The sequence below is a fragment of the Trachypithecus francoisi genome, unplaced genomic scaffold (genome assembly GCF_009764315.1).
Source record: "Trachypithecus francoisi isolate TF-2019V2 unplaced genomic scaffold, Tfra_2.0 Lachesis_group8, whole genome shotgun sequence".
Classification (NCBI taxonomy): Eukaryota; Metazoa; Chordata; class Mammalia; order Primates; family Cercopithecidae; genus Trachypithecus; species Trachypithecus francoisi.
Window position 1 is genome coordinate 104,419,429 of NW_022681473.1, and position 26,259 is coordinate 104,445,687.

Genomic DNA, 26,259 nt, shown 5'->3' on the forward strand with positions numbered 1-26,259 from the left:
CAAGGAGGATTACTGTTACAGTTCAGGTTCCTCAGGGAGCAGACCCTGAGTTGGAGATTAGTGTGAAGGAAGGAAGCTAGAATGGGCAGAGGGAGAAGTTGGGCTGAGATGCAGTCTCATTAACAGCCTCAACTGATGCCACCACAAGCCGGAATAGCATTTCAGAGTTGTGCCAAGCTGAAATGAGTGGTCCAGGCCTTCATGTCCTTGCATAGGCCAGTCATCGGATGCAAGCTGCCCCAGGAAAGAGGGATGACCTCGGACAAGGTGGTCCTTCAATGAGGACAACTCCTGAAGAGGGCTGACAGGTGAGGGCTGTCTGCAGACAATCCTTCCAGCAGCTGGCAGAATAAACACTTCTGTCCCTCAGAATGTTCTAGGCTGCACAGCACAGTGTCCAGTATAATCACCTGACTCTGTCTAAGGGGAAGGGAAGGTTCCTGTGAGGAGATGGCAGCCAGCAGGGTCTGAAGGATGAGTGGGAGTTACAAGGTGCAAGGCACAGCCTTGCTTCCTCTCCAGCACATGATTAGGAAGTTCTCAATTAGGCTGTTTTACGCTGAAGACTTTTCGGAAAAGAAGCAATTAGGAACCATTAACTAGGATACCTGTTCTCTCTCTTTTGTTTTTCCTTTTAAAAACAAGCTGGAAAATATGCCTTCATTAACCCGCTTTTCATTTGGAAGCCAGCAGCAGAGCTTCTGAGCGTGTCAGCCTGCTTGAAGATGAAATGGAAAAGAGCTTGTCAAACATCTCCCTACAAGGGCAGGAAAGGGAAGTCGGCAGGGGAAAGGTTGGGTAGGAGGATTGCTCAGACTCAAGAAACTATCTGCAAGGCACTAATTGGGCTGCCAAAATGTGCCGAGGCAAAGAGGAGAAAGGCAGATAAACAGTTTCGTAGCAAGGGGTCAATGGTGAGGCCAGGGCAAAGCTGCAGCGGAGCCCCTCCACCCAGCAAGAGGCTGGGATTAAGTGGGTTTCAGAATGCGGCTGGGGTAGCTCACAGGGGCTGTGAGCCCTTGAACTTGCTATTTCAGGCTGAGGTCCTGGTGACCCTCCTCCCCCAATCCCATCCCCACTCCACTCCTCTGCAACATCACTGTAGGGGAGATTGCTGGTGGAAACAAGGGAGGTACATTACTAAGCTTGGTGTTCCAGGAAGGAGCTGAGAAGGGAAGGTCAGGGAGAGCAGGCTCCTGCACCGTCCAGATGGCAAGGCCAGTGCCACAGAAGAAGGGGAGAGGCAGGAGTGAATGCTACTAGGGTCAGGCAAAGAAGGTCACTCACAGCTTTTGGGCAGAAGAGAAAGCTTAAGGTAAAGTACAGGGTACATGAAGGTAAAGAAAGGAGCTTGTTTTTCCAGCTCATTCTCCACTCTCTGTTCCCCACTTTCTACTTCTCTGCGGAGAGCAGAGAGTTCTTGGCAAGTTAGGTGGGCCATGCACACCCCCTCTCCACCATTCCCCAACCCCATTGCCCTCTGGCCTCTACCTTGAGTCCACAGAGGACAGCAGGCAAAGCTGGTCTACTCCACTCATTCCACCATCCTCCTCATCTTCCTTGGTCCCTTTAGTGAGAGCAGTCCCTAGAACCCAAACCATAAGAGCAATTCCATGATGGCCTCAACATTTTAGAAGAAAGAAGTTCTGTCCAGGGGTCTAGCATCATTCACCTCTTCATTTACTCAAACAGTATTTAGGTGGCTACTGTGCCAGGCGCCATGTTAGAAATAAACAACATACAACTCCTCTGAGTACGAGAAATAAAGCTGCAAGCCGGTATCTATACTGTAAGTGAAAACATGCTATGTGAATGCGGAAATTAGCCCTGCTTGGGGTTGGGCACAGGGGAGGGTTTAACAGGAGTTGTGGGCTTTTAAGGGTTAAGTAGATAGATATTAATCAGGCAGAAAAGAGGTAAGAGAAGAGACTACAGCAGGAACAGTACATTGGAATAGAGGCTTGAAAATTGTTTCATGTATGCATTCAGAAAATGGGGAATAATCTGGGAAAGTCAGAATGTGGTCTGTGTGGGGAAATAATAGAAGGTGATCCTGGAAGCCTGGAAATGTGAGCCTAATGGTTTTAGATGTGAAAAATCAAAGACGATTTTTAGGAATCGGTACAGTTAGATTTAGAATTTTGGAAATACCATAATGAAATGGAGAAAACAAGACAGGAGGCAGTTAGGAGTGAGGAGGCTGTTGAACTAGTCAGAGCAAGAATCGATGTGGGTCTGGCAGTGAATTCCACCAGTGAACAAACCGTTGTCAAATAAGCACAAGAGGGGGTTTTGAGAGATTTTGAGCCATCTTCAAGCTGGTGGGGAGGGAGTGGTTAAAGATGGTGGTAGTACTGCTGATGAAATGAGCTATTCACCTTATGCACACAGGAGATGAGGGGAGTGGGGATTTGAGAGCACAAGTGGGAAGGACATGTTATGGTCTAGATTGTGGTCATATCAAATGATCTCTGCTCTGTGACCTCTCCCCTCCACTTTTTCAGGAAATAAAAGGCTGGAACCAGTCCCCTTGAGAATGGGATGAGAAGAGAAGTCCTCACAGAAGTCATAGAAATAAGACAGAGCTGACATGTTCACTGTGGTCCCTGCCCACCACCCCAGCCCAATACCCTGACCACACATGATTACTTAATGAGGTGTCAAACACCCTAGTTTGTCCAGGACAGTTCAAGTTTATACTAGATATTCAGGCATCATGATTAATCTAGTTCCTCTCACTCTCAAAACTGGCCCAGTTGAATGATAAAATGGAAGTTGACCTTACCAATCAACCGCAGCCTTCTTTCCCACTGAGCCCAGGTGCAACCTGAAAATCCTTTTCTACACAGCCTTCCTTCTAGGCAACAGCTATCAATCAATCAGGTATTGAAATCTACTTGCCACCTTTTTGCAAGAAGAAAGAACATAGGTCTAATATTAGCTGGGCAAACACTGGCATGCAATTTGACCTCTCGAGCCTCCATTTCTTCATTTGACACCTGAAATAATAGCATTGCCTACTCACAGAGCTAGTGTGAGCATCAAGTGAGGTAGCACATGGAAAAATGCTATACAAATGGTAGTGTTTTTAGGATTATTCAAAGGACAGAAACAGCTGGCACGGTAGCGCCTCAGGGGTCTTGGCATCATCCTCACTGCCACCCCAGTAGGAGACCATGAGCCTCCTTGGGAAGGAGGCTGTGGTAGCCAGCAGCTCCTCCTGGAGTTTAGGCCTCTCCTCCCTTAATCCTCTCTTCCTTTGGAGACAAACAACAAACCCCTCTGGCACCCCCACCCCTCAGATCAACTCCATCAAGAAGCGAGGCTTCTCTTTGTACTACAGCAAACACACGTCTCTTATTGACACTCCCCTGGGACCCTCTGTGGCAACACATGCATAGCTTTGAAGTTGCAAGTGTGTTTAATGCACAAGGGCCCCGTCTCGGTTCAAGGACAGTATTTTAAGTCCCCGAGAAGACGGGAACAAAGTTTTGATTGCAGAAAGAAACAGATCCTTAACAGACTTGAATGATAAAACATCACAACCTCATCCGATTGTAGCAGCCAGCTCTGAAGAGGGAGTCACAGAAGAAACAATTGATTGGGAAGCCTGACTTTCATCTCAGCCATAAGCCTGTTCCTTGACCTAAGCTACTACCACTTCCCTGACGTGTGACAGGCACAGAACTAAAAATTCAGGGTGCAAGCTGCTCAGGGCAGGACTGCTGAGGAAGCAAATATAACCGAGGCTTGGAAGACTTCAGGACAAAGGCATCTTGTGGGAAAATGGCCTCCTTTGAAAGATTACCGCCTGAAGGAGGTGTCACCTGACCAAATAATAAAATCCTGAAGAGGACACGGCTCATCACTTGATCTGGATCCATCTACAGAAGAATAGCCAGCTTTTCACCTTTTCAAATGAGCTTAGGTGTTTCAGAAACAAACCATAAACTTCACTGCAGGTCCAGTGAGAGTCCAGGCTTCAAGAGGGAAGAAAAGAGCCAGTCTTCTGGGAGCAACTGGAGGAAAGAAAAATGAGGCAGAATACTGTTGAGAGTATTATCTCCTCACGGATTCCAGGAAGACCTGGCCCAGAACCTAGGTGGAAAACAGACCAACCATCACCAAACCAACTTCACCAACTGTGCTGCAGGCAGTGACCTGGGAGATGCCCGGACCAGGACAGAGGCCACACTAGGAGGCCACGGTGATCTTAGTGATACCTGGGACTTAGGCAGTGCCTCTCATTCTGAAGAGCAGGGGTCAGGTCAGCAAGCTGGGCTCATGAGTAAAGGCAGATGGAGAAGATCATCTAGAGGGGTCATCAGAAAGTTTAGGTCTCATCCTGATCCTCAGCTTTTCAAAATCAGAAATATTAATATAATCACCCCATGTTCCCAGGGGTGATCAGGCCTAGGGGGATGATTTGCATTGAGCTAAGAGCATCTTATTCATCTGTGTATCTTCTGGAACAAGCACAATGTATGGCATATACCAGGTCAATGATTTTAGCCCTGTCTGCTCATTAGAACAGCCTAGGATGCTTTACTAAAATACCAGTGGCTAGGAGCCACTCTCAGAGCCTCTGAATTAATTGGTCTGGGAATAGGCCCAGGCGTGAGTGTTATAACTTCACAGGTGATCTAAAGTAAAGTCAAGGCTGTGAACAATTGTACCAGATCATCAATGAATGGCAGTTGAACAATGGAAGAACGAATGTGGTATGGTTTGGCTGAGTCCTCACCCAAATTTCACCTTGAATTGTAATAATCCCCACTTGTCAAGGGCAGGGCCAGGTGGAGATAATTGAATGATGGGAGAGTTCCCCCCTTACTGTTCTCGTGATAGTGAATAAGTCTCATGAGATCTGATGGTTTTATAAATGGGAGTTCCCCTACACATGCTCTCTTGCCTTCTGCCGTGTAAGACATGATTTTTCTCCTCATCCATCTTCCACCATGATTGTGAAGCCTCCTCAGCCATGTGCAACTGTGAGTCAATTAAATCTCTTTCTTTATAAATTACCCAGACTCAGGTAGGTCTTTATTAGCAGCGTGAAAACAGACTAATACACAATAAATGAATGGAAGCATTGGAGGTGAATGACAGCACACTCATTCACAATGGCAGCATCCCTTACAGGACCGCTGGCACTAGCCATTGGCATGGGCTGGTGAGAAAGTCTGCTTAGGAGGCCGGATTATCCATCAGAAGGCTCCTCGGTTAGCCCAACATCAGCAAAGGGACATTGGCTATTGCTGAAAGAATCTTCACAACAAACCACTATACTTGCTTCATATCCCCTCATTCTTGCTAAATTCTCTGCAGTGTGCTATGCATATCTCTTCATTCATGCTTTTAACAAAGAAGAATCATAGGAAGAAGAAGTGTTTTTTATCTATGTTTCATGAGAGATTAAAATGACAGCCCCAGCTGCCAGATTACATAGAATGTCCCAGGTCACCCAGTTTTCTTGTGGGGAATCAAGGGCTCTCTGTTCACTGGATTGGGTTAACCTGGGAGCTGAGGGTTAACCTGGGAAACTGACCTCTTTTCTGCATCTATCCTACCCTCATTACATAGGCATATGCATGGGCTGGGTCAATACGATCAGGCATTTAATTAAGCAGATATCAAGCTCAAGAGGGCCCTATTTCCTCTACTGTGAACCTAGGAGCAACGATAAGGAAATGTGCAGGCGCCTGAGGGTTGAAGCACAAATTTAATAAACATTTCCGCCGTTGCCTGGAGCCTGATTTCTGTCAAGGCCCAATGACTTCTTGAACTAACTTGCTGAGTGATTGCAAACTTCTCTGAGAGCCTCATGAGAGATGGCACTCATTGAAGGTTGAGTATGTACACAAACACGGGCCCACTTGGATGGATACCTTAATGCGAGCACTCTCTCACTCGCTCGCTTTCATTTGCGCACATGCACACACCCTCCTCACAATGCCATAATGTCTATGTAAATTGGATCTTTAATATCCTTCAGATAAATGACTTCAGAAAGAACATGGATACAATACTCTGTCTCTGAGTTAACATGATAGGCTCTGCCTCCCAAATTGGCTCAGAGAAATTAGCAGGAAGGAAGGAAGGATCAGACGAAATAATAAACCTGCTTACCTGCTCATTAATTTAATCTCCCCCCCACCACCCTCTCTTCGCCTTGTGGTTTCACTATCCATAAAATAACTAGATAACTTCGAAGTCCTAGATGAAAGAGAAACTAGGTCTGGAAGCTCTAAGATTAAAGGAGAATTTTTAGGATTAGTCTTTGATTTTTTTCCTTTTCTCTCTCTTTCTCCCCCTCTCTTTTATTTTTTTCTTTTTTCTTTTTATCTCAGAGGTGACTGAGGAGGCTTCCCTCTTCTTTTCACCTCTCTGCTGAGCTGGTCAGCCTGAAGCCTCCCCTGGGGCACAGAGGCAGAGCTCACAAGGAACTTGGGACCTGGGACAGAAGGCACAGAGTAGGGCTCCTCTTAGTGACATTTCCCACCAGACATGGAAGGGCATCTGTTGTTTGAGTAATGTATGGGTACACGAAACTGCTTCCTCCTTATCGTTTGAGTAGGACACCCTCTTGCAGATACTTGGACGCACTTCCCTATACCTCTTCTTCCAGGTAGTTCTTGCCCTTAAAGAGCCTGAGATGAGTAGAAAAGACCCTGACCTACCTGGTCTGCACAATCTTGGGAGATTTCAGTGATTCTATTATGTCTTCCCAGTCCTGAGAGCCAGACTGTGAGCATCTCCAACATTGCTCAACAAGGCATGTTTCAAACAGCTACACCTAAGTCAGAAAGCACCCTCCCTAGGGCCACTCCTGCCCCTGGATATAACCAGCCAGCCTGCTGCTGCTGTACTTTATTTCCAATTCAGAGAGTTCATTCTCACACCTATCCACTCTTCTCAGGAGCTCCTGGCATCTCAGGGTAGTGAGCACCTCCCTGAAAGCTCTGGGTGACCAGTCTTTATTCATTTCACGTGTGCCTCCTGCCCAACGTCTAGCATGAAGAAATCAGACAAGATACAGAGATACTCCACTCCACCAGGGGAAGGTGAAAACCATACAATTTAAGAGAGATAGGAGAACAGAGAAGCAGCAGCAGGCTCTGTTCAATAGATGGGCAGCCCAGAGTGGCAAGGGGGAGAAATGTTTCCCAGAGCAGCTTGTCCCAGTGCTCACGTAGGGTGTCCTTCAAATGACTCCCCAAATCCAACCCAAGCCCCTTCTTACAAAGTCAATGATATCTCTCTCTCAGGGTGGACTTCTTCAAAACAAAAGGCACTTCTCCATCACCGACGCTCAGGTTCAGCAAAGGTTCAGGCAGGTAATGACATCAAAGAAGGCAAAAGGCCAGGGAGCACGTGCAGTGCTGTAAAAATGAGATGGGAGTTAAAGCTTCTCTAGGCATCTGGATGCAAATATCTTTGAATTTTCAAGCCCCAAATGCAGAGGCACCTCTGTGGCTGATGTGCCACAGCCCTTAGCTGCTGTCCACATTCAAGCTCACAGGCCTCACTTTTGGAAGGAACATTACTCTAGTCCAGAACAGCAGCTCCCGGGAATCTTAGTCTCAGAACTTCTTCACATTGAGGCCCCAAGACCTCATGTTTGTGTAGGTTTTGTCTATTGATATTTAATGTACTGGATATTGAAACTGACTGAGAAAAGTGGCTGGGTGTGGTGCTTACGCCTGTAATCCCGGCACTTTAGGAGGCCAAGGTGGGCAGATCACTTGAGGCCAGGAGTTCAAGACCAGCCTGGGCAACATGATGAAACCCTGCCTCTTCTAAAAACACAAAAATTAGCCGGGTGTGGTGGCAGACACCTGTAATCCCCGCTACTCAGGAGGTTGAGGCAGGAGAATCACTTGAACCCTGGAGATGGAGGTTGCAGTGAGCCCAGATCACACCAGTGGCACTCCAGCCTGAGAGACAGAGAAAATTATAAAATATTTATTAATTCATTTAAAAATAACATATCTATTATACGTGAATATATACAAGAGTTTTTTAATTTTCCAAAACCAAATTGGTGAGAACAGTGGCCTTGTTTTATATTCACAAATCTCTTTATTGGCAGCCTTAATAGAAACCAGCTAGATTCGCGTACCTGCTTCTGAACACACCCTGTTGTGATAGGCTGTTTTGTTGAAGCATATGAAAAAAATACAGCCTAACACAGATATGTATTTGGGAAGGGGAGGAATAGCTTAATAATCTTTTCTGATAATTGTGGATATTTATGGAAATTACATCAAAACTCAAAAAATGGTGCTTTCTTAAAGGTTACAGCTTGGAATGAGAACCCTTTTCGTATAATGTTACATTAAAATCCATTGATCTATCTTATACTTGAAATGGAATTTTGCAGCATGGATTGATCATCTGGAAATATTGGTTCACTGAGTTATACAGATCTTGCAAATGTTGATACATTTCACGATGTGATATTGGAAATCCTCATTTGTCCATACCATCCCAGATTGCGTCAGAAAAGTCTTCAACTATTTGGAAGTTACCAGTGCAAGGGCCACTGGGATTCAGACCTCATTGGAGAAGGTGTGATTACAGCCTGTGGGAAGGCAGAGAAGTTCTCAGGGTTGCCTGGATCCAAGCTGGACCATAGTCAATGAGCTGAGGCTGGGAAACAGGAACTGGAAAACGGGAAACCCCTGCTGGGGCACCTAATGAAACTTACAGGGAAGCCTTCTTCAGAAATGTCGTTGAGCTAACTGGTAAGCCAGCTAGGGAACCTGTGGAACTCCCCAGGAAGGTGCCTCCTGTAAGGCTGCCCATAAAGAAATGCTATACCGTGTAGGAGAGCTCCCTGGGAAGCCTTCCTCTGGGAAACCAAGGGAAACCACCTTGGAAGAGGTGCCAGGCTGCCAGGCCCCTCATCATCATTTTACACACAAGATTTTGGAGATTAACTTTATAATGTTCTGTTTAGGTGTTATTTAGTAGTACCATGGCTAAATTTAAGGAGATGTTAATATACCCAGCAATGGATACAGTAACTCTTGAGACTATACATCCGTTTAGGAAAAGGATGAGCATTTCACTAGTTCAAAGGATAGCTATAACTCATTCGGTAGAAAGACAGTTGTTTCAGTGTCAAACAGAAGTTCAAGTGTGTGCAGAAGCTGTGTAAACAAAAGGGTGGACTATGCCGGCCATCAAATTATTGCTGCTCAGCTCCAAGGCTACCTTCATTCCTGCTTGTAATACTGGAATGTTTCTTACTGGCCAATTGGAACTTTTGTCAGTAGACAGCACTGGAAGAACACTGGAGGAGGAAAGGGCTTTTCTTCCTGCTTCCAGTGATCTTCTCAGCTTGCTCCTTGGTGCATGGTAGCCAGCAGTACATGGGATACTAAGTAATGTCATGTTCGTTGGAGTTGGCATCTCCCCATTACCAGCTTTCCTTGGCACCACAGAGAGTGGCTTTATGGAAAGTTCACCCACCAGTGCAGCTCCTCCCTGGGGGCAGCCTCTTAGGACCACAGAAGGGCTTCTTGGTAAACACTGTGTGTGCCACAGCTGGGCTTCCCAGCATGTTCACCAGCCTCCCTGACAGCTTCCAGCAAATTCCATTGACCATCACAAGCAGTTTCCCATCTGCCAGGCCTGGCCTACTGACTGTGGATGGGCTTTGGCCCAGAGTAGCTTCCCGTCATGCAGGGGGCTACCATGACACCAACTCCAATGAAGTCTAATTCCCAGTCCCCTCTCAAATTTCTTCTTTTATTGGAACTCTCCCTTAGTCTTAGGGTATTCTTTAGAATTCTCTTTTATTCTTGCAAATAGTTCATTGTTTATGTTAAACTTTCCCTATTTAAATGCAAGGTGGTTTTTCTCTCCTGACTAGACCGTGACTGATACAATATGAATACAAATTTTCACAAATTCTAATATGCTTAAAAACTTCAGTCTTATCTATGGCAACAAATACTGTCAGTCATTTTCCTTGAAATGACAGTCTCACTTTGTTCATCTGTAAGAAAATATTTTCCAAATACTGAAGTCTGGTTAGTCATAAATTGTCACTCATTCTTTCAAGTAAACGGGTATTTTATTAAGAAAGTGGCTAGTTCAGCTTGCAACTCAAATGCACATGTACTTTTCCTCAAGACGAACATATTGAGCACAAATTGTTTTTGCATACTTTCCATTTTATGACACAGAATATTAAATAGGCAGGTACTCAAAGGTCAACATTTAAGAAAATTAATATTTTTACTGCCACATCAGGACATTCTTGAGTAAAAGTGATTTTTTTTATTCTGCAAGTGCATTCTAGTAAAAAATATAATGTTCAGTATTACAGTTTGGTGCCACGGCCTTGATCTGGGCTAAGCAGCCTACAGTTTTACCCATCGTTGATGGTGTGCCTTCAGTGTAAATGTCAACACAGTGAAAAGAGCAAATAGCATCATGAAAATGGTTTTGATCTCACAGAACCCCGTAAAGGACCTAGGAAACTCCAGGCATCCATGAGCCACACTTTTAAAGGTAAAGTATTTATGTTTGGGCATCAAAAAGACCTGAGCCTGAATCTTGACTCTGCCAGTGTTTAACTAGAAGATCCCAGACAATTTGTTTAACTATTCTATGCCTTGGTTTTCTCACATATAAAATAGTATTCATATGACTACCTCTTTCACAGGGATATGTAAGAATTAAATGAGATGTAGTATGTGTATATAGCATAGTTCCTAGCATACAGTAAGTTCTCAATAAAGAGAGATTATACTGAAGAGAAAAAAGGAGGAATGAGAGGAGAAAAAAACATAGAGTCCTGGTTATTCCATAGCGGAGGCATAAGGAAACCATTATGGCAAAAGCGAGGTTACAAAGTTGTGGTGGGTAAACCCGGAGCGTTGAGTTCTTTCATCCTGTCCCCAAAAATTCTTGAAGGAGGAGGAGCCAACTGAGTGAAGAAAGAAGTCCCAAGAATAGGCTCACCCACTTCTGGATGCTTTTTAGAAAGTGACCCCAGAAGGGCTTTATATTTCTTAGGAGAATTTCCCTTCACCCCTCAATAAAGACAGCCACCATGTGAGAGAGAGGGCGGATGGCTGAGACATCTAACTAGAGTCTAACTTGGGACTCTAACTAAAGTGCTCATGCTGCCACCAAGGTGCAAAGCTGGTATTAGAGTGCCAGCCTGGTTACAGTACTGAAGTTCACTCCTCCTGTTCTGCAGCATTCCCCCTGGTGTGCCAGGACACACTGCAATCTTCTCTCAGAAAAGTCGAGACAGAAAAATCTGCAACACAAAACAAAGGCACCCAGGTCAGACTCCACAGTTGTGTCTTAATTCTTCAGGAGTTGCTTCCCTATTTAGCGGTGCTCAGCTTCAAAATATGAATACTATCTTATGACTGCTAGGCAGGCTGACCCACAATTAGCCAGGCTGTTTACAGGGCCCTCTACTCCCCTTTTCCTTCTCCAGCCTTCTGAGAAAAAGGACACTCCATGACAATAAATGTTGTTGTTGTCAACTAATTCCTAACAATAAATACAACTGACTTTTACTGAGAACTTGCTTCACTCTAGGCATCATGCTAAGTGTTACACACACAACTTCATTTCATCCTCAAAACAGTTTGAACTCATTTTAAAGACAAAGAAACTGAGTCTTAGAGAGGTCAACTGGTGTGTCAAATCTGCACAAATAGTGTCAAGTTATTTTCTATCTGACCTCAGAGCTGGTGTTAGTATCACTTTTCTCTCCTGTATCTCAATGTAAGTGAATTTTCACAGTAGGTGAGTGCATTTTCTCCTCCTTCCATCTGGAATTTGGGATTACAATTCTTCTTTGCTAGTTCGTCTTGCTTCCATACTATGCTGAAACCGAGTGGTTTCCTTCAGTGCTCACAGTTTCTTGTGGGTAGCTTTGTATACATTCCTCAAATAAATTCTAACTGCAAAAGTCTTTTAGATTCCTCCTCTCTTCTTGTTGACTTTCCTGACCTCAGCTTGCTCCCTTCCAAGCAAGCCACCATGCTGTTGCCACCGCAGCCTTTCTAAACATACCCTTCCTTCCCTCACTTAAATGCTTCAGGGCCTCCCTAGCTGCAACTAAGACCACATTCTCCAGCTTACTATTCCAAGCACTTGGTTGCCTGCTTCCAGTTAATCTCTCCAAGTTCATTCCTTCCTTCCTTGCCTGTCTCCTGTGCTTCAGAATCCCTGATGGACCCTCAGCCTCCTCAACAAGGACTCTATGGTATTTCTCTTCGTGGTGCTGGTGCCTAACACCTTTCTTGGCTCATGGTAGCTGTTCAGAACATATTACTGAAGAAATGAATGATGGATGGGTGCATGGATGATTTTTAACAGCAGTTCTCTTATGCCTCCTTGAACCCTGCTTAGTAAACATTTGCTGAAGGATAGCTTCCAAAACTTTTGGATTCACTTTTTCACTGTTCTGAGCACCTTAGTCCCAGATTTTAATAGCTAGGCCCTCCCAGTCATCTTCATCCCTTCCCGCTTTCATAAGGAGTGGAGAGCCACAGCCCCTCTCACCAGGATCAGTTCCCCATGGGCTGCACTGTCCTGTCCCAGGAAATCTTCCCATCCTCCTATGTTTGCATTATGGAAGGTCACATATGTGGAATATTGGCTTCTCCATGGAGTTCCCATCTCCCTGCAGGAGCCCCCAAACTTCCCTCCCCACTCTTTTCTGAGCTATCATCTCTATGAAGGCAGCTTTGACAGAGTGAGCACCATGAAGGCTAGGAGTGCTCCCAGATCCACTTGGACATTTTTTCTTGGGTTATGTGGAGGGAAATAGCAGAGAGATGTTGCAGCAACAAAGGGCTGAGTGCAAGCAATGGAGAGATGGAGAATAGGCATTTTCTTCTTAACATCATATTGTCCCTTCAGAGATACTAAGGCAAGTGCCTTATCTGGAGGCAACGTAGCCAAGGCATTTCCAACATGGAAGGTGTTGTGGAGGCAGAGGCCTTCACAATCACCTGGAATGGCTATCTATCAATCAGTCAGCAGCCATCAGGAGCCCAGACCTACACTTGGCTGGGGGTGGGAATGGGTGAAAGAGACACCAATGATATAAAAACGGGTAAGTTCCACCCAACGAAAATATTATCCAAAATGAAGACAACACAGCAGACGTGGGGCAGCGAGTCCTGCTGTGGGCATTATTCCAGGAAGGGAGAGACCACTGTGAGTCATGGGGTGTGCTTGAGATGAGGTGGTGAGTCATGAGGTAGGTGTGGTGCTTAACAGGGAGTGGGGGCATGCAAGTGGGTAGCACTTTAGGGGGCTTGTATGTAGCCGGGGTGTCTGCCTAATCTGAGCCTTGGGTGTGCACAAATGGCAGAAGGCTGAATTGTATCATGATTACAGCTTTTTTTCTTTAATTTTATTTTTTAATGGACAAATAATAATTGTACATATTCATGGGGTGCACAGCAATGTTTCAACACACATGATGTATAGTGATCAGATCAGGGTAATTAGCATATCATCATCTCAGACATTTGGCATTTATTTGTGTTGGGATCACTTAATATCCTCCTTCTAGCTATCTGGAACTATGTATTATTTTTAACTCTAGTCATTCTACAATGCTATAGGACACCAGAATGTATTCTCCATGATCACAGCTTTTTAATTCTTTTCTGATAGACCGTCTTATCTGGTCTCACTGGCCAAAACGCAGCCTTGGAATCCTCTAGGATATCACTAGCAGTTATTGTGAGTTCCAACCTGAGAATCAATTCATTTACAATTCTTGAACCCATAGCAACAAAAATAAAAAAGAAAGAGAAAATTTGGAAGTTATCTCATGGGGGGAATAAAGACAAGTGTGAAGTTGCCTTAGGGAGGGGAAGGAGCAGATAAAACAGATCACTGCCTCCTTTATGCCCCAAGTACTCAATGCACTTGCCAACCAAAACATTTTAACTGCTTATTTTATGCAGTTGTTTGCTATCTCACTTAACTTGGAGTCCTTCGAGAGTTAGGAATATCTTATTTTCTTTTCTATACCCAGCGTTAAGCACGATATCAATATCAATAGACAAAAATATCAATAAACATGTATTGAATGAATGAGTGAAGGAATAAATGAAAGAATAAAGAACTGGTGGTCCCGGAGAACAAAAATGGTGATACCACTGACAGAAATGGAAGATCAGGAAGGAGGGCCAGAACAGTGTAACAGAAAGTTGTATAAAAGCAGGTTTCATCTCGATATGAGAAAGAACTCTACAGAGGCCAAGAATATCTCAAGAAGCACTTGGCTTCATGGAAAGGTATTAACGGTGAGGATAAAGATAGCTACCATTTATCTCATGTTCACCTTATGCAACCCTCACTGCAGCCTGGTTACACAGGAACTGTTACCATCCCCATTTTACAGGTGGAAAAAATGAGTCTCCAGGAGGCTGTGTAACATGCCCCAAGTGACAAAGCTGGTAAGTGCAAAACACAAGCTTTAAACCCCTCACCGTAATTGCTGCCCCTCACCATAATTGCTGCCCCTCAACAACAAAGTTCAGACCTTGGGAGTGCGTATCTGATGGCCTCATGCTCCTCATCCTCTCACTCCTCACCCTGGTGTTGTGTTGCTCTCACATTGTAAACAGCCTCCTTCCTCTTCAGAGACCAGCCCATTCCCAGGTGGAGAAGCACTCCTCTGTACTTGATGCTGGTGTCTCTTTGACCCATCCCCAAGGCAACCGGGGTGGAGAGGCAGGGGGTTGCTTCTGGGGCAGGCCTAGACCTCTGTGCCACTTGGAGCCCGCTCTTCCAACATGGCCTTGCCTCCTCCCTCTGATAGCTTCCCAGGGAGTGTAGGGATTCACCTTGCACAGAGAAATTCGGCCCTTGCCCAGCTCCTGAGAATTAGCCTCTCAGCCCTTGGAATATCTGCCCAGTAAGAGCACCTTCGTTTTTACCTGAGGTCCTTGGTCTCAGTCTCAGATTGACCTCTGGAGGGCAGGAGATTGAGGTAAGTCATGCAGGAGCTCCATGCCTACATGAGCAACCCCTGATAAAAACTGGACACCAAGGCTCAGTTGAGCTTCCCTGGTTGGCAACGCTTTGTGTGTGTTGCCAACATCATTTCTGAGGGAATTAGGAGCTGTCTGCTGACTCCACTGGGAGAAGATAAGGGAAGCCCACACCTGGAGTTCTACTGGACTATGCCTCTGCACCTTTTTCCATTGCTGATTTTCACCTGTAACCTTTTGCTAATAAACTGTAGCTGTGAGTCTAACAGTTTTGCTGAATTCCATGAGTACTTCTAGTGAATTATTAAAGCTAAGAGTGGTTTTGGGGACCCCTGAATGGCAGTCTTCTTGACCCCCATTGCTCTTGCCTGTTCCATCTTATCCCCTTCTGCTTCAGAGCTGGGCCCGGCTCTCTGCCTATTTCCTTGCACCTGCCTCTTGGACCTCTCTGCCTTTAAATTTGCATTGCACTGTGGGATGGCACACCCAGTATCCAGCAATCAGCCTAGCCAGGCCCATGGCCAGCCCTTGCTCCTACAGAATCCCAGCCCAAACCAGAGCACTCATCTCTTTCCTCCCCAGGGAAAGGGGTCCAGAGAGTGACCCACCAAAGCTGAACAGCTGCCTGACCTAGAGACATCCAGAAGAAGGGGTGAATGATAAACCCGATGATCTTTAAGCTTCTTCTCAAATCCTAGGGTTCTGATTCCTGGATGTGTCCATTTAGTTTGGATATTTTGAGTTTGAGACAATGATAGGATTTTCAAGTGGAAGTGTCCTCTTGAATGCTCACAGAGATGGCTGGGGAGATAGAGGTCAATGGGAGAATATTCCATGATCAGGCCCTGCTTGGAAGATGAAAAGCCTGCAGGGAGCTCAGATTGCATACAGAGACTTAGGAGTCCAGGAAACCAACTAGCTGAGCTGCCTTTCATAGCATAGCTGTGGCTTCCCAGAACTTGCCGGGGAAGGCTCCCCTTTCCTCCCTGCCAATTTCTCCACCCCACCTGGCACCAAAGGGCCTAGCCTCCAAGTCACAATTAAAGCTGTGCAACAATGCTAATTGCTGTATCTGACCTCCCTTCAGATAACAAGGGAATCCCTCTCCCTAATTAGCCCTGCCGCTGGTAGACCAGCAAAGCCAAATGTTTATTATGGGATGAATGCTCTTACCGTAAATTTTGACATATGCTGTGGAAAGATGTTGGATAAATAAGACTTCAGAGGCATGGGTTGTTTAAATAATGAATACCCACTGCTGTGGGTGATGAGGGTGGAGGGGAGTGAGGCAAATAAGAAGCAAAGGATCCTGGACCCATGCTCAGAGCCCAGGGAAAGACTTAGTTGGTTCAGAAAGAAACAGATGGAGCGATATGGCAATGCCAGCAGGAAAGCTAGGGTGAAGAAGAGAGTGTGTTGGGCTCCACACTGCACTCATCGCACCTGTTGTCCTGCAGAAATGCCCTCCCATCCCCCACACCCACTCACTTCCATTCCTAGTGCCCTGGGAAGCAATGACAAATGGCTTGTGAAACAAAGTCAGAGGGGAGGTAGGAGAAACTTCCTCCCCACAAAGACTAAAGCCAGTGCCTGTCTGCACAGGCCTTGAGTTTATCGTTGTTGATGTCTTGCTTCTTCCCAGGGAAGGGGAGGGTAAGTACATGGAAACCTAATCTTGCACTTGGGTTTCGTGGGGTGGCCAAGATGTGTGGAGAAAATCATTGCACCCAATCAAGGACCCCCCGCCCATGACATTCTGAAGCACTGAGGAAGGGAGAATGCTGGTTTTATGATTTCCACGTATCCCCTTCAGGTCTAGCTCTGGTCAAGCAGACCACACACTATGAAAGAAAGATCCTTAGATGTGACCTATGCCTGGATTTGGAAAGACTCCTCTCTTCCCCCATCCCATGGGCTTAGGCCCAGAGGGCTGATCCACAAGCAGATCTCACAAAGATGGCTGTGTCTCTTTCAGTTCCTCAGTTTCCAGTCAATCAAGGAGAGAGACATCCTTTCATCTCAGTGAATGGGGGTTTGTCCAACAACTATAGGTAGATGTCAGGGAAGCAGAGGGAATCCCAGTAACTGCATAGACAGCCAGGCTCTGGGGAGACCATGCTTGTTTCAGACTATTGTCCAGCCTTTGACCTCCACTCGTCAAGTCCACACTTCAGCCACTTGTCCTCTGCAAATAGGGTGGCTCATGACCCTCATGTTTCTCTTCAGAACAAGCCCAAATCTCAGTGTCTTACAAACAGCAAAGGCCTATTTCCATTAATGATACATGTCCATATAGGTCAGCAGAGGCCTCTGCTCCACTTGGTCACTCAGGGATCCAGGCTCTGGAATTTACTATGGCCGAGAGAAGACAGCTGGAGGGCCATTTGTTGGCTCTTGTATGCTTCAGCCTAGAAATGACATGAGCTGCTCATGGACAAGACCTAGTTCCATGGCTCCACCTTAGTGTGAGGGGGCTGGGACATGCGGGGAACATTTGGGAAGCAGCACTGTTTATGCCCAGACCATGTCAAATGGGCTGGAGCAAATTAGCATTCCTAGCAGTGCCTTTGAGCCTCACCTTCCTCTCCTCCACACACCAGAACAGGACAGGACCAGAGGTCCAGTGGGTACCCAGTCTAGATGGCCCCTCGATTTATAGATGGAGAAACTGAGGACAAGCAGGTCGTGATTGGCTTGGTTACGAGCGCCTGCCAGGCTGCCTCCGCCCGCTGCTTTCCAGGGCAGTAGTGATCCTCCAGCGCTCTTTCCCTTGCCTCTCCTAGTTTGTTCACTGGTGCCTTCTCCCTTGTAATTTTTATTTCATTATTCTCCTCTCCTCATTCTGAGAAACTTCCAAATGTCATTCTTTCTTTAGTTTTTCACCTCCGCAGAGCCCTCCTTTTCTTTGTCTCCCTCCCTCGGGCAGGCTCTTTCCCTGTGAAGGGCTCTTTTTTCTTCTCCTACAGAGCACACTGACCTTTTCCTCTTCTCCGTAGGACAAAGCCCGGCCTGGCATGCTCCTAACGGGAATTGGCTCTAGAAGTTCCGGTAATTGCTCTGTCCTTATTATTGAATCTGTGAAGCCAGTCTTGGTCAAGGCGGCCCCTCCCTTTCACCCACTCACTTGCTGGAGTCAGACTGCAGATGGGCTGCTAACGAGGTGACCAATTAATAAGCGCTAAATAACCCCCAAATGGTCTTTTTCTCCCTGGCCTGATTTTCAGGCCCCTTTGTTCCTCCTTGGGAACCTGTCCTCTATGACAGGGCCACAATGGGGACTATTCCCAAACCTGACCCTGTGAGATGCTGACGCACTCAAGCCAGAGTCACAAGACCCTGTTGCCCAACTCCTTTGCTCTGGGGGGCATGGGAGCAAGGAGGGTTCCTGCCTCTCAGGAATAGTAATACAACTACCCTACATCATTGACCACTTACCATGTGTTATATAATCCTGGTGAAACCTTTCATTTACTCATTCCTCCAAACAGGCACGAATTGAGTACTTCTGAGGTGCCAGACACTACACAGCTCCAAGCAGTCTGAGCCTTAGACTTGGGCGAAAGGGACCCTCACCTCAGGGCTTCATGCTTTGAAGCACATTCCTGGTAATTTTCCAGGCCCTTCTCTGGTGCCTGGTACCTATTGATGCTGCCAGTGCTGACCAGGTAGGGACTCCTGAGCCCTATGTGAGCCCTGTTCCTGTTTCTTCCTACCTCTCCCCCCCACACACACCCCACCCCACTCCTCTCCCCGCCCCCCAGCCCCCACCCTCCACACACACACACGGTTGACCAGATGCTCTGAAGCAATTCTAGGAGACTGGACTGGTGAGCACATTGCTCCCTCTGACTGACAGTATTTCTTCCATGGGGTTCCATGAAATACTGCCACTAGGATGGTTCTGGCTTCCTCACTCAAATTGCTTATATAGACAGAGGCCCCACAGGGGGAAAAAAAAATGTGCCCAGGACTCTACATATCCTCCTGGTGGCCTTGACACTAGAGATATGGTAGTGAGAAAAACAGAAACAATGCCTGTCCCCATGGCAGTCATAACACAAACATCAATCAAATGAGGACCAGAGACTATGATCAAAGGTATCTGAGACTCCACAAGGGAACTGACTGCTGAAGGAGGAAACCTCTGGCCTAGAAGCAGCGAGATGGTAGTTTTGAGGACAACTTTATCAGCAAGTGAGAGAAACTCAGCACAAGCTGACTCATACAAAAAAAGAGATGAGAACTAATTGGCTATTAAGGGATCTCTTAAAGGGTCCAGGAGTGTTTGTCTTCAGGTATGGCTGGATCCAGGTGCTCAGATGATATATTCTCAAGATCAATCACCTTCCCTCTCTTCACTATCTTTTTTTAAAATTGGAGCATAACTTACACACAGCAAAATGTACAGATCTTAAGTGTACATTTCAATGAATTTCTAAACAAAAAATTACTACCCAGATCAAGCTATAGAATTTCCAACATCCCATAAGGTTTCTCTTTGCCTCGCCATAGACAACAACTGCTTAAGGGTAGACACTATGCTAATTCCTGTCACCATTGTTTAGTCTTTCCTGTCCCTGGTTTCACATAAATGGGATCATAAGGTGGTATTCTTATATGGCTGACTTTGCTCAGTCAAAATCATGATTGTGAAATGTGTGCCTTTGAAGTTTGTTATTTTCATTGCTGTGTACCATTCCACTATACGCACATACCACAAATTATTGTTCATAAACACATAGACTGTTTTCAGTTTTGGCTCTTATAAGCAAAGTTGCTATGTGCATGTCTTTGGGTCAAGAAAACCACTCATTTCTGTTGGGTACCTAGGAGTAGAGTTGCTGAAAAACAGAGCCTATGTATGTTTAGCCTTTGTGGAACTTTCAAAGAGTTTCTGAAGCAGTGATCACTATTTATACTCCCATTAGCATTTTTAAATTGGACTTTATGTCTTTTGCTTACTGATTTCTAGGAGTTCTTCATATATTCTGAATATTACAGTCCTTTGTCTGATACACAAGTTAAAAATATCTTGTCCTAATCTGTAGCTTGCTTCTTCTCTCTCTTAATGGTGTAGTTTTATGAAAAGAAGCCCTTAATTGACTAAAGTCCAACTTAACATTTATTTTGTGTTTACTGTTGTGTGTGTACATATTCATGTATATCCTATTGAAGAAAACTCAGATGACTCCAAAGTCAGGAATATGTTCTCCCTTGTTTTCTTCTATAAATTTAATTGTTTTAGCTTTCACATTTAGATCTATGATCCTTCATGCATTAATTTTTGGGAATGATGTCAGGGCTCATTTTTTTCTGTATGAATATCCAATTAACCCACACCATCAATTAAAAAGTGCAACTCTTCCTCTCCTGAAGGATGGTGGAATATTTGTTGTAAATCATGTGATTGTATAATGTCTCCATTTTCTTTTGTCTTACATTAGCCACTGAAGTGGTCACTTTGTGTGCTGGCAAGATCGTCCTCTGTAACCCTGGGCTTACATCTAATCACCTTAGCAGGTCCAGGTGAAAAGCACACCTCTTTCCCATCAGTAGTCCCAGCATTGCACTTGGTTTTCTATAGAAGTCTTGCATCAGTCCCTAGGGTCAAACGCTGAATGGCCAGTGTTTGGTCACATGCCCACCCCTGAGGGTGGGGCGAAGGATGCAGAGAATCCCACCCAAACCTCTGGACTGGAATAGAAAAGGGGTAGTTCTTCAAGGAAACTTGGGATGCTGTTACCAAAAGAAAGGGAAATGGATGCTGGGCCAAACAAAACAAATACTTCTTAGACACCATGACCATTGGGCCCCTTGATCTTTGAAGTTGTCATTCTCCTGTGCTAGCTTAACTGTGGGGTGCTTCTGGACACCAGGCACTATGTGAGGCATTGCAGGTGGTACAGACTGCTTTAAGATTTTGTACACAGCCTGCCTCGATGACAGATAAGATGAAGAAAAGTTGAAGAATGCCACAGCATGACTGAATCTCCTGGCTTATGAAGGGACCCTGGCCAGTGTTGGGTGCCTCCGAGTTGCCACCATTAGGCTACCCAGGGAAGGCAGGTCCATAGAGTTTCACATCATGCCTCATTTCACCAGGTGTGATTTCCAATGAGACACCGCTCCACTGGGGACTAATGATGCGGGGAGAGTGAAGCAGGGAGGCTGTGATTTCCAATATGCACCAGCCAGTCATTACTAGCAGGAAATGGATTTTTGCTGGGTAATCAAAGTCAAATCCCTCACTTTTCCCACCCCTAAGTGCCCCTGCCACTGGCCCCCATCACACACAAGGTGACTTCACTGTGCCCTGTTCCCTGAGTCCTCAGCAAACCAAAGTCCAAGCCAGGCTCCCCACCATTCCCCTTTCCCCTCCCAAGGAGACTGGACATACCCTCTCCTAGGATACCTGGATTCCTGTGTGCGAAGGCAGGCGGTGTGGAGAAGCACAGGGAAGGAGGAGGGTTGAGGTCACAGGAGGGAGGTCTTCACCTGGCGGGGAGTGCAGGGGAAGTAAAGCAACAATGTCAGAGGTTTAATCAACCTTTGAAGACTTCACAGTGTTTGGACTGAAGTGTGTGAATAATATTCATTTGGATTGGCACCTGTGCACACCACTGAAAGGAAAATAGCATTTTGTCGCCGTTGTGCTGAGGAGCAAGCAGTCTAGGGAGACAGGCTACGCATCCTGGCAGCTGTGAAGGTGGGGTTTTTTTTCCCCTTTTGTTTCCGACTCACTGTGACCCTCTGACTCCTTGAAAATCCAGTGGCTCTTGAGTCAACGCCTGACATTCCTTTTTTCTGCTTCTCCAGACAGAGCAGGGACAAGAAAATACCTGGCAAGGGCATTCAGCCATGATGGGAGAGGGCCTGCCACCAGCCCTCTGGGTGGCCATGGACAAGTGGGATTGTACCTCTGGGCCTCAGCTTCCCTGGGTGCCACTGGCAGGTAATCTGCCCCTCCTTCCTTACTCCCCGCTTTGGTGTGAGAGTCATAACAAGAGAGGTGACTCTGAAAGTCAAGAGGGTTATTTGAGGGTGAGGCCATTCCCCTCCTCCTGAAAGAAGCCCAGTGCCTTCAACCACTAAGACACTTGTCTCAAGTGGCATCTAGGGACCCAGTGTCTTGGATGAGTCCTTCCTCTCTTATTCATCAGTGTTGGTGCAACTTCACCATCCCTCATCCTTATTTCCCTCACAACCAGTTCAGTCAAGTCTCAAGGGTAAAGAATCTGTATACCCCAGCCGTGGACACTGTTGAAAGCTGGGAATTGCCAGCCTTTACTCTGGGCTCCTGGCCCAGCTCACCAGGCACAATGGATTCTGATAATCACGCCTGTGCTCACGCTGCCCCATACCATTAACCTTGTCTCTTAGGGACACTGCAGCCTCCTGTAGATCAGAGCCCTTTTTCCTACTGTCAACTGATCCATCATGGCCATGAGGCTGCCTTGAAAAGAGGTGCTGGTGCTGAGAATGGGTCGGCACTCTAGACTTCCCTAGCCTGCCTGTCAGTGCTCTGCAGAGACTGAGCATTTTTCTCTCCAGTGACTGCTCTCTCTTCCTTCCCAGGGTACCCCCAGCCCCCATCTCTTCCAGCTCACTGTCCTGAAAACCTCCCCTGCACCCTCTACCTCTCTTCCCAACTCCTTTCCTCCCTCTCCTTCCAATCCTTCACCTTCCCCCTTTCCTTCCCTTCTCCCTGATTTTTCTCACCTATCCATTCCTTCTCCTCCAATCTTAGCCTGTCACTCCTTTTTCCTTCCCTACCCACATCTCCTCAGTTCTTCATCTTCCAAGACAATTACCTCCAGAAAGCAGCCCAAGTTCCTCTTCCCAGCCAGCGCCAAAACAGTTCTAGTGTCGGACTTTCTTTTTTTTTTTTTTTTTTGAGACGGAGTCTCGCTCTGTCGCCCAGGCTGGAGTGCGGTGGCCGTGGTGTCGGACTTTCTAAACTATCACCACTGGATAATTTCTAAACACACATCTCACGCCATGCATGGGGGATCGAGGACCTGCAGGAAGGTCTTGTGGTTGGTGAGGACACGCGTGCCGCACACAGCACAGAGGAGCCCACCACGTTAGTCACAGAGGATGGGACTGTTTCCAGCCCCCATATTCCATCTGCCGGCAGCAAAGTGCAGCCACTGAGATTTAGAGTGGACGGACCCTTATTAATTACCTGGGCCCCGAATTCATTGCAATCCCCGTACCAATGCCCATAATATAGTTTGTTTGCTGCTCGAACTAATATATTTTTGGATATTAATGCCTAATATTATTTCAGTTGCTTCTACATTGGTTGGTTGGTTGGTTTACTATCTATACTATAGTATGACATATGATACCATAATATAGTTACTAATAAACACTAGTATAGTACCTACTAATAGTTTATACTAATTAGCATAGTAGATAGTATAGATACTAATAAATATTAATATCTATATTATTGTATCATATATCATACTATAGTATGTAGACTATAGTATAGATAGTAACTATAGTACGGTATCTATATTATAGTATTAGATAATATCTAATGTTAGATATTAATGCCTATCTAGAGAAAGGACTAAACTGGAAGAGCCACAGAAACCCTAAACAAAAATAAGAGAAAGAAACTGCTCCACATGGTATTAAAAATAGTTTAAAACCATCATAGTTAAAATAGTCCATTATTGGCGTGGGAAGGGAGAGACAGCTCAATGGAAAAAATAGAAACCAGAAATAGGCCTAAATATAAAACATAATTTAGCCTATGATAGAGGTGGCATTTCAGATCAATGGAGAACAAGGACTTGATCAGCATTATTTGGGGGAATTGTCTAATTCTCTGCTGTCTAGTACAGTAACCACTAGCCATATGTGGCTGCTGTGCACTTGAAAGGCCACCAGTCCAAAATAGACACTCTATTTTGAAGAGTTGGTATGAAAAAATGTAAAATAGCTCATTAATAATTTGTATATAGATAACGTGTTGACATGATACTTTGCATATAGTGGGTTAAATAATATTTCTTATAATTACTTCTGCCTGTTTCTTTTTACTTTTTTAATGCGGCTAATAGAAAATTTTAAATTATATGTGTGGCTCACATTGTATTTCTATTGGATAGCAGTAGTCTAACCATATGTAAAAAGTAAAATTAGATCCCTCACTCCTTATACCAAAAATAAAATTCAAATACATCAATGATTTTAATGTAAAATATGACATCCTGAAAGAAAATACAGATGATGCATTTTATTATTTTATTTTATATTCCTGGAGTAGAGAAGATCATTGAAAACATGAAACTACAAATCGTTTTAAAAGATTGATAAATTTGATATAAAAAGTAAAATTGTTTGTATACCAAAAGACCTTTAATAATATTAAAACATAAGTTTAATAGGAAAAATATTTGTAACATATAATGGCAAAAAGTTAATTTGTTATAAGAAAAGCTCTTACAAATCATTTTTTAAAAAAACAAAATATGAACAGCCCTATAGAATTGGCAAAGGATATAAATTAGCTATTCAAAGAAAAATAGAAGTTAAAAATCATCAATCCTGAAACAAGTGGTAAACCCGTAATGACTATTGATTTGGAGTGATCTACTTATGGGAGTTCATGACATAGTCTCTCTACTTTTGCATATGATTGAAATTTTGTATAAAAAATCATCAAAGTGCATATAAAAATGCTCAACTTCACAATTAAAGAAATGAAAACTTAAAAACAGAACACTATTTTCTTCCAGCAGATCGACAAAACCTGAAAGATAATAAAGGTAGCAGGATACTAGCTCCCTCACTGTGAAGGTATAAATGTGTGCCACCTCTTTAAAAGACAAATTTGGCAATAATTATCAAAATTGTAAATGCATATATCCTTTGACCCAGAAACTGTACTTCTAGGAATTTGACCTACAAAAGCATAAACAAGTACACAATAATAGTCAATGCAGTATTATAATAGCAAAAAATACCAACCAAACAACCTAGAAGCAACTGAAAAGTCAACAGTGACTAGAGAAGTAAATATTGACCCAGCCATGCCATGGAATTATGCAGACATTAAGAATGAAGTAGATCTATGTATACTGGTATGGAAATATCTCCAATCTGTATTAGTAAGTGAAAAAAGGAAATTATAAAAATTAACTATGATATAATTCTACGTGTAATTTTATAGAGATAGAATTATGATGTAATCACATCAAACATTTCTGGAAGAATCAGTCATATGTTGTTAGTTACCTCTCAGTGGTGAGAAGAACTCAAGAATAGGGAAGAAAATTGTTTAATTTCTGTTATCCTTTCATGCATTTGAACTCCTTTAAAAAAAAAGAAAATGGGCTGGGTGCAGTGGCTCAAGCCTGTAATCCCAGCACTTTGGGAGGCCGAGACGGGCGGATCACAAGGTCAGAAGATTGAGACCATCCTGGCTAACACAGTGAAACCCCGTCTCTACTAAAAAAAAATAAGAAACTAGCCGGGGTGGCGGGCGCCTGTAGTCCCAGCTACTCAGGAGGCTGAGGCAGGAGAATGGCATGAACCCGGGAGGTGGAGCTTGCAGTGAGCTGAGGTCCAGCCACTGCACTCCAGCCTGGGTGACAGAGCAAGACTTCATCTCAAAAAAAAAAAAAAAAAAAAAAATGGGACACCTCTTCATATCCATTATCATGGCTATTGTAAAACAACAACAACAAAAAAATATATATAGCAAGTGTTGGTGAGGCTGTGGAGAACTGGAATCCTCGTACACTGGTGGCAGGAATGCAAGATGGGACAGCCGCTGTGAAAAACAAGGTGATGGTTTCTCAGAAAATTAAAAATAAAATTACCATGCAAACCAGCAATTCCACTTCAGGGTATCTATTCAACATAATTGGAAGCGGGTTCTTTCCATTTGTACACTCCTGTTCACACCAGCATTAATGCACAATAGCTAAAACATGGAAGAAACAAAAGTGTCTATCAACAAATGAATGGATAAGCAAAATGTGGTATATCATACAATGAAATATTATCCAGTCTTAAAAAAGAAGGAAATCCTGGTACTTACTACAACCTGGATGAACCATGAAAGCATCATGCTAAGTGAAATAAACCAGCCGCAAAAGGCAAACATTGTATGATTCCACTTATGCGAGATACCTATAGTCTAAATCACAGAGGCAGAAAGTAGAATAGTGGCTGTCAGGGGCTGGAGGAGAAAGGGGAAGGGGGAGTTATTGTTTAAAGTGTACAGAGTTTCAGTTTTGCAGGA

The 26,259-nt window shown here is 44.7% G+C and overlaps 2 long non-coding RNA genes across 2 annotated transcripts; both read right to left on the minus strand.

Moving 5' to 3' along the window:
* Positions 1 to 6,855: 6,855 nt before the first annotated feature.
* Positions 6,856 to 7,747, minus strand: LOC117080168. The gene is made up of 2 exons (XR_004435741.1): positions 7,702 to 7,747; positions 6,856 to 7,382 (listed from the first exon to the last, which is right to left on the minus strand). It is a non-coding gene; the product is annotated as an uncharacterized LOC117080168 (long non-coding RNA).
* Positions 7,748 to 7,895: 148 nt separating this feature from the next.
* On the minus strand, positions 7,896 to 26,215 carry LOC117080213. The gene is made up of 4 exons (XR_004435755.1): positions 25,835 to 26,215; positions 21,409 to 21,491; positions 11,048 to 11,281; positions 7,896 to 7,937 (listed from the first exon to the last, which is right to left on the minus strand). It is a non-coding gene; the product is annotated as an uncharacterized LOC117080213 (long non-coding RNA).
* Positions 26,216 to 26,259: the final 44 nt, after the last annotated feature.